Source organism: Triticum aestivum, chromosome 2A (assembly GCF_018294505.1).
Source record: "Triticum aestivum cultivar Chinese Spring chromosome 2A, IWGSC CS RefSeq v2.1, whole genome shotgun sequence".
Taxonomy (NCBI): Eukaryota; Viridiplantae; Streptophyta; class Magnoliopsida; order Poales; family Poaceae; genus Triticum; species Triticum aestivum.
This window is the reverse complement of record NC_057797.1, coordinates 537,774,508-537,786,835: the sequence shown is the minus strand read 5'-3', so window position 1 is coordinate 537,786,835 and position 12,328 is coordinate 537,774,508.

The following is a 12,328-nucleotide window of genomic DNA, read 5'->3' as shown; positions in this document are numbered from 1 at the left end:
GTTCATCTTCCTTTTAAAATCCATCTGTACTCAATAGCCTTACGACCATCGAGCCGTTCTGCCAAAGTCTACACTTTGTTTTCATACATGGATCCTCTCTCGGATTTTATGGCCTCGAACCATTTATCGGAATCCGGGCCCACCATCGCTTCTCCATGGCTCGTAGGTTCATTGTTGTTTAGCAACATGACTTCCAAGACAGGATTACGTACCACTCTGAAGTAGTACGCATCCTTGTCATCCACGAGGTTTGGTAGTGACTTGATCTGAAGTTTCATGATCACTATCATAAGCTTCCACTTCAATTGGTGTAGGTGCCACAGGAACAACTTCCTGTGCCCTGCCACACACTAGTTGAAGAGACGGTTCAACAACCTTATCAAGTCTCCACAATCCTCCCACTCAATTCTTTCGAGAGAAACTTTTCCTCGAGAAAGGACTCGATTCTAGAAACAATCCCTTATTGCTTTCGGATCTGAGACAGGAGGTATACCCAACTGTTTTGGGTGTCCTATGAAGGTGCATTTATCCGCTTTGGGTTCGAGCTTATCAGCCTGAAACTTTTTTCACATAAGCGTCGCAGCCCCAAACTTTTAAGAAATGACAGCTTAGGTTTCTCTAAACCATAGTTCATACGGTGTCATCTCATCGGAATTACGTGGTGCCCTATTTAAAGTGAATGCGGTTATCTCTAATGCCTAACCCATGAACTATCATGGTAATTCGATAAGAGACATCATGGTATGCATCATATCCAATAGGGTGCAGTTATGATGTTTGGACACACCATCACACTATGGTGTTCCAGGCTGTATTAGTTGTGAAACAATTTCCACAATGTCTTAATTTTGTGCCAAACTCGTAATTCAGATATTCATCTCTATGATCATATCATAGATATTTTATCCTCTTGTCACGACGATCTTTCAACTTCACCCTGAAATTACTTGAACCTTTCAATAATTCAGACTCGTGATTCATCAAGTAAATATACTCAACATCTACTCAAATCATCTGTGAAGTAAGAACATAACGATATCCACTACATGCCTCAGCACTCATTGGACTGCACACATCAAAATGTATTACTTCCAACAAGTTGCTTTCTAGTTCCATTTTACTGAAAACGAGGCTTTCAGTCATCTTGCCCATGTGGTATGATTTGCATGTCTCAAGTCATTCAAAATCAAGTGAGTCCAAACGGTCCATTTGCATGGAGTTTCTTCATGCATATACACCAATAGACATGGTTCGCATGTCTCAAACTTTTCAAAAATGAGTGAGCCCAAAGATCCATCAACATGGAGCTCCTTCATGCGTTTTATACTGATATGACTTACGTGGCAGTGCCACAAGTAGGTGGTACTATCATTACTATCTTTTGGCATGAACATGTGTATCACTACGATCGAGATTCAATAAACCATTCATTTTAGGTGTAAGACCATTTAAGGTATTATTCAAATAAACAGAGTAACCATTATTCTCCTTAAATGAATAACCGTATTGCGATAGACATAATCCAATCATGTCTATGCTCAACGCAAACACCAATCTCGATGGTAGAGGGAGCGTACGATATTTGATCAACCTTGGAAATACTTCCAACACATATCGTCATCTCACCTTTAGCTAGTCTCCGTTTATTCCGTAGCTTTTATTTCGAGTTACTAACACTTAGCAACCGAACCGGTATCTAATACCCTGGTGCTACTAGGAGTACTAGTAAAGTACACATTAACACAATGTATATCCAATATACTTCTATCGACTTTGCCAGCCTTCTCATCTACCAAGTATGTAGGGTAATTCTGCTCCAGTGGCTGTTCCCTTTATTACAGAAGCACTTAGTCTCGGGCTTGGGTTCAACTTTGGGTTTCTTCACTAGAACATCAACTGATTTGTTGTTCCATGAAGTATCCCTTCTTGCCCTTGCCCTTCTTGAAACTAGTGGTTTCACCAACCATCAACAATTGATGCTCCTTCTTGATTTCTACTTTTGTGGTGTCAAACATCGCGAATATCTCAAGGATCATCATATATGTCCCCGATACATTATAGTTCATCACGAAGCTCTAGCAGCTTGGTGGTAATGACTTCGGAGAAACATCAATATCTCATATGGAAGATCAACTCCCACTCGATTCAAATGATTGTTGTACTCAGACAATCTGAGCACAAGCACAACAATTGAGCTTTTCTCCCTTAGTTTGTGGGCTAAGAAAATCGTCGAAGGTCTTATACCTCTTGACGTGGGCACGAGCCTGAAATCCCAATTTCAGCCCTCGAAACATCTCATATGTTTCGCGACGTTTCAAAAACGTTTTCGGTGCCTCAATTCTAAACCATTTAACTGAACTATCACGTAGTTATCAAAATGTGTATGTCAGATGTTCGCAACATCCACAGACGACGTTCGAGGTTCAGCACACTGAGCGGTGCATTAAGGACATAAGCCTTCTATGAAGCAATGAGGACAATCCTCAGTTTACGGACCTAGTCCGCATAATTGCTACTACCAACTTTCAACTAAATTTTCTCTAGGAACATATCTAAACAGTGGAACTAAAGCGCGAGCTTTGACATAATTTGTGAAGACCTTTTGACTATGTTCAGGATAATTAAGTTCATCTTATGAACTCCCACTCAGATAGACATCCCTCTAGTCATCTAAGTGATTACATGATCCGAGTCAACTAGGCCGTGTCCGATCATCACGTGAGATGGACTAGTCATCATCGGTGAACATCTTCATGTTGATCGTATCTACCATACGACTCATGCTCGACCTTTCGGTCTCTTGTGTTCCGAGGCCATGTCTGTACATGCTAGGCTCGTCAAGTCAACCTAAGTGTTTCGGTGTGTAAATCTGTCTTACACCCGTTGTATGTGAATGTTAGAATCTATCACACCCGATCATCATGTGGTGCTTCGAAACAACGAACTGTCGCAACGGTGCACAGTTAGGGGGAACACCTTCTTGAAATTATTATGAGGGATCATCTTATTTACTACCGTTGTTCTAAGTAAACAAGATGCAAAAACATGATAAACATCACATGCAATCAAATAATAGTGACATGATATGGCCAATATCATATAGCTCCTTTGATCTCCATCTTGGGGCTCCATGATCATCTTGTCACCGGCATGACACCATGATCTCCATCATCGTGTCTCCATGAAGTTACTCGCCAACTATTACTTCTACTACTATGGCTACCGGTTAGCAATAAAGTAAAGTAATTACATGGCGTTGTTCAATGACATGCAGGTCATACAATTAATAAAGACAACTCCTATGGCTCCTGCCGGTTGTCATACTCATCGACATGCAAGTCGTGATTCCTATTACAAGAACATGATCAATCTCATACATCACATATCATTCATCACATTCTTCTTGGCCATATCACATCACATAGCATACCCTGCAAAAACAAGTTAGACGTCCTCTAATTGTTGTTTGCATGTTTTACGTGGCTGCTATGGGTTTCTAGCAAGAACGTTTCTTACCTACGCAAAAACCACAACGTGATATGCCAATTGCTATTTACCCTTCATAAGGACCCTTTTCATCGAATCCGATCCGACTAAAGTGGGAGAGACAGACACCCGCTAGCCACCTTATGCAACTAGTGCATGTCAGTCGGTGGAACCAGTCTCATGTAAGAGTACGTGTAAGGTCGGTCCGGGCCGCTTCATCCCATAATGCCGCCGAATCAAGATTGGACTAGTAACGGTAAGCATATTGAACAAAATCAACGCCCACAACTACTTTGTGTTCTACTCGTGCATAGAATCTACGCAATAGACCTAGCTCATGATGCCACTGTTGGGGAACGTAGCAGAAATTCAAAATTTTCCTACGTGTCACCAAGATCTATCTATGGAGAAACCAGCAATGAGGGGAAGGAGAGTGCATCTACATACCCTTGTAGATCGCTATGCGGAAGCGTTCAAGAGAACGGGGTTGAAGGAGTCATACTCGTCGTGATCCAAATCACCGGAGATCCTAGTGCCAAACAGACGACACCTCCGTGTTCAACACACGTACAGCCCGGTGACGTCTCCCATGCCTTGATCCAGCAAGGAGAGAGGGAGAGGTTGAGGAAGACTCCATCCAGCAGCAGCACAATGGCGTGGTGGTGGTGGAGGAGCGTGGTACTCCAGCAGGGCTTCGCCAAGCACCGCAAGAGACGAGGAGGAGAGAGGGGTAGGGCTACGCCAAGAAGAGATCAAATCGTCATGTGTTGGGCAGCCCTAAACCTCAACTATTTATAGGAGGAGGGGAGGAGGGTGCGCCCCCTCTAGGGTTCCCACCCCTAGAGGGGCGACAGCACTAAATGGGTTTGAGGGGGCGGCCAAGAGGGGGAGAGAGGGAGGCGCACCACCAGGTGGGCCTTAGGCCCATCTGAGCCTAGGGTTTGCCCCCTTCCACTCTCCCTTGCGCCTTGGGCCTTGGTGGGGGGGCGCACCAGCCCACCTGGGGCTGGTCCCCTCCCACACTTGGCCCATGCAGCCCTCCGGGGCTGGTGGCCCCACTTGGTGGACCCCCGGGACCCTCCCGGTGGTCCCGGTACGTTACCGCTAAAACCCGAAACTTTTCCGACGACCAAAACATGACTTCCCATATATAAATCTTTACCTCGGACCATTCCGGAACTCCTCGTGACGTCCGGGATCTCATCCGGGACTCCGAACAACATTCGGTAACCACGTATATCTATTCCCTATAACCCTAGCATCATCGAACCTTAAGTGTGTAGACCCTACGGGTTCGGGAACCATGCAGACATGACCGAGACGTTCTCCGGTCAATAACCAACAACGGGATCTGGATACCCATGTTGGTTCCCACATGTTCCACGATGATCTCATCGGATGAACCACGATGTCGAGGATTCGATCAATCCCGTATTCAATTCCCTTTGTCTAGCGGTATTGTACTTGCCCGAGATTCGATCGTCGGTATCCCGATACCTTGTTCAATCTCGTTACCAGCAAGTCTCTTTTACTCGCTCCGTAACACATCATCCCATGATCAACTCCTTGGTCACATTGTGCACATTATGATGATGTCCTACCGAGTGGGCCCAGAGATACCTCTCCGTTTACACGGAGTGACAAATCCCAGTCTCGATTCGTGCCAACCCAACAAACACTTTCGGAGATACCTCTAGTGTACCTTTATAGCCACCCAGTTACGTTGTGATGTTTGGCACACCCAAAGTATTCCTACGGTATCCGGGAGTTGCACAATCTCATGGTCTAAGGAAATGATACTTGACATTAGAAAAGCTTTAGCATACGAACTACACAATCTTTGTGCTAGGCTTAGGATTGGGTCTTGTCCATCACATCATTCTCCCAATGATGTGATCCCGTTATCAACGACATCCAATGTCCATGGTCAGGAAACCGTAACCATCTATTGATCAACGAGCTAGTCAACTAGAGGCATACTAGGGACATGGTGTTGTCTATGTATCCACACATGTATCTGAGTTTCTTATCAATACAATTCTAGCATGGATAATAAATGATTATCATGAACAAGGAAATATAATAATAACTAATTTATTATTGCCTCTAGGGCATATTTCCAACAGCTCGACCTTTTGGTCTCTGTGTTCCGAGGCCATATCTGTATATGCTTGGCTCATCAAGTATAACCTGAGTATTCCGCGTGTGCAACTTTTTTGCACCCGTTGTATTTGAACGTAGAGCCTATCACACCCGATCATCACGTGGTGTCTCAGCATGAAGAACTTTCGCAACGGTGCATACTCAGGGAGAACACTTCTTGATAATTAGTGAGAGATCATCTTAAAATGCTACCGTCAATCAAAGCAAGATAAGATGCATAAAAGATAAACATCACATGCAATCAATATAAGTGATATGATATGGCCATCATCATCTTGTGCTTGTGATCTTCATCTTCGAAGCACCGTCATGATCACCATCGTCACCAGCGCGACACCTTGATCACCATCGTAGCATCATTGTTGTCTCGCCAATCTTATGCTTCCACGACTATCGCTACCGCTTAGTGATAAAGTAAAGCATTACAGCGCAATTGCATTGCATACAATAAAGCGACAACCATATGGCTCCTGCCAGTTGCCGATAACTTGGTTACAAAACATGATCATCTCATACAATAAAATTTAGCATCATGTCTTGACCATATCACATCATAACATGCCCTGCAAAAACAAGTTAGACGTCCTCTACTTTGTTGTTGCAAGTTTTATGTGGCTGCTACGGGCTTAAGCAAGAACCAATCTTACCTACGCAGCAAAACCACAACAATAGTTTGTCAAGTTGGTGCTATTTTAACCTTCGCAAGGACCGGGCGTAGCCACACTCGGTTCAACTAAAGTTGGGAAAACTGACACCCGCTAGCCACCTTTGTGCAAAGCACGTCGGGAGAACCGGTCTCGCGTAAGCGTACGCGTAATGTCGGTCCGGGCGCTTCGTCCAACAATACCGCCGAACCAAAGTATGACATGCTGGTAAGCAGTATGACTTATATCGCCCACAACTCACTTGTGTTCTACTCGTGCATATAACATCAACACATAAAACCTAGGCTCGGATGCCACTGTTGGGGAACGTAGTAATTTCAAAAAAATTCCTACGCACACACAAGATCATGGTGATGCATAGCAACGAGAGGGGAGAGTGTGATCTACGTACCCTTGTAGACCGACAGCGGAAGCGTTAGCACAACGCGGTTGATGTAGTCGTACGTCTTCACAGCCCGACCGATCAAGCACCGAAACTACGACACCTCCGAGTTTTAGCACACGTTCAGCTCGATGATGATCCCCGGACTCCGATCCAGCAAAGTGTCGGGGAAGAGTTCCGTCAGCACGACGGCGTGGTGACGATCTTGATGTTCTACCGTCGCAGGGCTTCGCCTAAGCACTGCTACAATATTATCGAGGATTATGGTGGAAGGGGGCACCGCACACGGCTAAGAAAACGATCACGTGGATAAACTTGTGTGTCTAGGGGTGCCCCCTGCCCCCGTATATAAAGGAGCAAGGGGAGGAGGCCGGCCGTCCCTATAGGCGCGCCAAGGAGGAGTCCTCCTCCTAGTAGTAGTAGGACTCCTACTAGGAGGGGGAAGGAAGTGGAGAGGGAGAAGGAAAGGGGGGCGCTGCCCCCCTTCTCCTAGTGCAATTCGAACCAGGGGGAGGAGGCGCACGGCCCACCCTGGCTGCCCTTCTCTTTCTCCACTAAGGCCCATATGGCCCATTACTTCTCCCGGGGGGTTCCGGTAACCCTCTAGTACTCCGGTTTTCTCCGAAATCATCCGGAACACTTCCGGTGTCCGAATATAGCCGTCCAATATATCAATCTTTATGTCTCGACCATTTCGAGACTCCTCGTTAAGTCCATGATCACATCCGGAACTCCGAACTAACTTCGGTACATCAAAACTCATAAACTCATAATATAACTGTCATCGAAACCTTAAGCGTGCGGACCCTACGGGTTCGAGAACAATGTAGACATGACCGAGACATGTCTCCGATCAATAACCAATAGCGGAACCTGGATGCTCATATTGGCTCCTACATATTCTACGAAGATCTTTATCGGTCAGCCCGCATAACAACATACGTTGTTCCCTTTGTCATCGGTATGTTACTTGCCCGAGATTCGATCGTCGGTATCTCAATACCTAGTTCAATCTCATTACCGGCAAGTCTCTTTACTCGTTTCGTAATACATCATCTCGCAACTAACTCATTAGTTGCAATGCTTGCAAGGCTTATGTGATGTGCATTACCGAGAGGGCCCAGAGATACCTCTCCGACAATCGGAGTGACAAATCCTAATCTCGAAATACGCCAACCCAACATTTACCTTTGGAGGCACCTGTATAGCTCCTTTATAATCACCCAGTTACGTTGTGACGTTTGGTAGCACACAAAGTGTTCCTCCGGCAAACGGGAGTTGCATAATCTCATAGTCATAGGAACATGTATAAGTCATGAAGAAAGCAATAGCAACATACTAAACGATCGGGTGCTAAGCTAATGGAATGGGTCATGTCAATGACATCATTCTCCTAATGATGTGATCCCGTTAATCAAATGACAACACATGTCTATGGTTAGGAAACATAACCATCTTTGATTAATGAGCTAGTCAAGTAGAGGCATACTAGTGACGTTTGGTTTGTCTATGTATTCACACAAGTATTATGTTTCCGGATAATACAATTCTAGCACGATAATAAACATTTTTCATGATATAAGGAAATAAAATAATAACATTATTATTGCCTCTAGGGCATATTTCCTTCAGTCCAAGCCCTACCTGTCGAACTGGTCAAACAACTCATCGACCTCGGCCTCTATCCTGCTGTGATGATCCCCCGCATCCTCCTTCTTAGGCGTCGTGTCCATTTTGACGTAGCACTACTAGGGAAAACCTTATACATAGAATATTACCAGCAGCGCTCTTCAAAATACGACGCTACTGCTATTTAGCAGCAGTGCGTTCCGGGAAAACACGCTGCTGAATAGAAAATAGCAGCAGCGCGTCATCTCTAAACCGCGCTGCTGCTCCCATTGCCATGACCTCACCGTCCAGCTAGTTATAGCAGTAGCGCCTTATGCCTTACAGCGGTACTGCTATTCTCCTTAGTTGTAGCGCTTTCTCATGCCCGCGCTACTACTAACCCTACCTTATCCCCACACGTACGGCCGACCCTGTCTCTCTCACTCACTCTCCCTCTCTCAGTCACTCCCGCCCACGCCGATAACCGTTGTTGTTCGTCGCCGCCGCCGGCCGCCATCGTCCGTCCGCCACCGAGGTACTCCCTCCTTCCGTCCCTCCTCCTCCCACCGTGCCCTCCTCCCTCCTCCTCCCTCCGCCTGCGGCCGCCCCCTCCTCCCTCCTCCGCCGGAAGCCCTCTCCCACAGCCCCTCCATCCTCCTCCTCCGACCGCCCCTCCCTCCTCCTCCTCCGGCCAGCCCCTCCTCCTCCTCCTCCGGCCGCCCCCTTCCCCTCCTCTTTCCTCCCTCCTGTTGGGGAACGTAGCAGAAATTCAAAATTTTCTACGCATCACCAAGATCAATCTATGGAGTAATCTAGCAACGAGGGGAAGGAGAGTGCATCTACATACCCTTGTAGATCGCTAAGCGGAAGCGTTCAAGTGAACAGGGTTGATGGAGTGGTACTCGTCGTGATCCAAATCACTGATGATCCTAGTGCCGAACGGACGGCACCTCCGCGTTCGACACACGTATAGCCCGGTGATGTCTCCTACGCCTTGATCCAGCAAGGGGAGAAGGAGAGGTTGGGGAAGACTCCATCCAGCAGCAGCACGACGGCGTGGTAGTGGTGGAGGAGCGCGGGACTCCAGCAGGGCTTCGCCAAGCACTACGAGAGACGAGGAGGGAGAGGGGTAGGGCTGCGCCAACAGGGGAGGAACTTCATGTGTTGGGCTGCCCCTTTGCCTCCACTATATATAGGGGGAGAGGGAGGGCTGCGCCCCCACCTAGGGTTTCCACCCTAGGGGTGGCGGCAGCCCCAATCCCCATCTGGGGTGGCGGCCAAGTGGGGGGGGGGGAGAGGGAGGCGCACCAGGCATGGGCCTTAGGGCCCATCTGCCCTTAGGGTTTGCCCCCTCTTCTCCCTAGGCACATGGGCCTTGGTGGGGAGGCGCCCCAGCCCACCTAGGGGCTGGTACCTTCTCACACTTGGCCCATGTATGCCTCCGGGGCCCGTGGCCCCTCCCGGTGGACCCCCGGACCCCTCTAGTGGTCCCGGTACACTACCGGTGATACCCGGAACACTTCCGGTGGCCAAAACCATACTTCCTATACATCAATCTTTACCTCCGGACCATTCCGGAACTCCTCGTGACGTCCGGGATCTCATCCGGGACTCCGAACAACATTCGGTAACCGCGTACATACTTTCCCTATAACCCTAGCGTCATCGAACCTTAAGTGTGTAGACCCTACGGGCTCGGGAACCATGCAGACATGACCGAGACAACTATCCGGCCAATAACCAATAACGGGATCTGGATACCCATGTTGGCTCCCACATGTTCCACGATGATCTCATCGGATGAACCACGATGTCGAGGATTCAATCAATCCCGTATACAATTCCCTTTGTCCAGCGGTATTGTACTTGCCCGAGATTCGATCGTCGGTATCCGATACCTTGTTCAATCTCGTTACCGACAAGTCTCTTTACTCATTCCGTAAAACATCATCCCGTGATCAACTCCTTGGTCACATTGTGCACATTATGATGATGTCCTACCGAGTGGGCCCAGAGATACCTCTCCGTTTACACGGAGTGACAAATCCCAGTCTCGATTCGTGCCAACCCAACAGACACTTTCGGAGATACCTATAGTGAACCTTTATAGCCACCCAATTACGTTGTGACGTTTGGTACACCCAAAGCATTCCTACGGTATCCGGGAGTTGCACAATCTCATGGTCTAAGGAAATGATACTTGACATTAGAAAAGCTTTAGCATACGAACTACACGATCTTTGTGCTAGGCTTAGGATTGGGTCTTGTCCATCACATCATTATCCTAATGATGTGATCCCGTTATCAATGACATCCAATGTCCATGGTCAGGAAACCGTAACCATCTATTGATCAACGAGCTAGTCAACTAGAGGCTTACTAGGGATATGTTGTTGTCTATGTATCCACACATGTATCTGAGTTTCCTATCAATACAATTCTAGCATGGATAATAAACGATTATCATGAACAATGAAATATAATAATAATAACTAATTTATTATTGCCTCTAGGGCATATTTCCAACACCTCCCTCCCTCCCTTGTCTCTGTTTTTGCAAATCATAGGTAACTAGTTTATTTAGTAAGTGATTATTATAACTAGTTTATTTATATTAAGTGCTTAATAGAATTAGTTTATTTAGTAAGTGCTTAATAGAACTAGTTTATTTAGTAAGTGCTTAATAGAACTAGTTTATTTAGTAAGTAGTTAATAAAACTAGTTTATTTAGTAAGTAGTTAATAAAACTAGTTTATTTAGTGTTAGGATTATATATAAGATATTTTCAAATGTTTTTTTTTCATATTTTGAACCATTGAAATGCAATGACCATCGATAAGTGGCCTATGTTTTGCCGGAGTGTTGATTAATTTCCGTTCCGGCAAATTTCAGGCGCTCGATATGTCCTTTTTTAGCAAAGGTCATGCCGGATTTTTTGGGTTTTGCCGTCGAGTTATAATCTTTGAATTTTGAACACAGGAGATGTCTGATGACGATGGGATCCCGGAGTGTGTGTACTGCTACAATGACCGAGGTGTGTGCGATAGGTTTCCTCACCTGCAAAACGATAGGTTTTTCACCGTGAAGCTGGAAGGGACCTTCGATGTTTGTACGGTACACAACGACAAGCATTTCATCGTAATTAATATCATCACTTGTGCTTCTTTTGTTCAACGTGTAATTTATGGATTTTTTTCAATTCTATTAGTACATCCTGTGCCATGCTAGACCATATGTATTGGAGAAGTTTGGTTTTGGTTTAGATGACTTTGAGAATGTGGAGACGAGGAGGGTTCACTTAGGAACTAAACATGGTTATGAGTTTCTGGTTAAGTTCTACAATGCGGCCGATCGCTCCCATTTTGGTTGCTCTAATTGGGAAGCTCTCTGCAAGTCATATGGATTCGAGGAGGGAATGCGAATAAGATTTGATATTCGTCCCAAAGATTATGATGATGATGATAATATCGACATCTGGGTGGATGTGGATATGCCTCCAGTTTTGCCTAGATGTGAGTTTGCCAAACTAATTTGTTAAGTTCAGTAATTTATGTTGTTAATTTAAAACTATTTGGTGTTCATCCGTACTAAACTTATTTATTTATAATTTTCAGCTTATTTCTTATCTTCAAGAAATACTCGGAAGGTAGTAGAGAACACATACTACAACTATGACTCCAAGCTTAATTGTGAGGAGAAAGGTTATCTTGTCTCATTCATAGAAGATGTTGAGGCCTTCAAAAACAGTCACTCTATCAGCCCAAATTATACTAGATACGTGCCACTAGTCCATACATTGCTTGATGATAACTTCATTACCAAAAACTTGGTAAGATTTTGTTAATGATGGTAACTTCATTGCATACATTATTCTTAAGTAAACCATTGCTAACTATATATGTTACTATTCCATTTTTGAACAGAGGCTCCCGAAGCAGGTTGTGCCTGATATGCTATTTACTGAAGGTGATATGCATATGGTTAGCTTACGACCAACTCCTTCAGAGGCTTACCATACTGCATA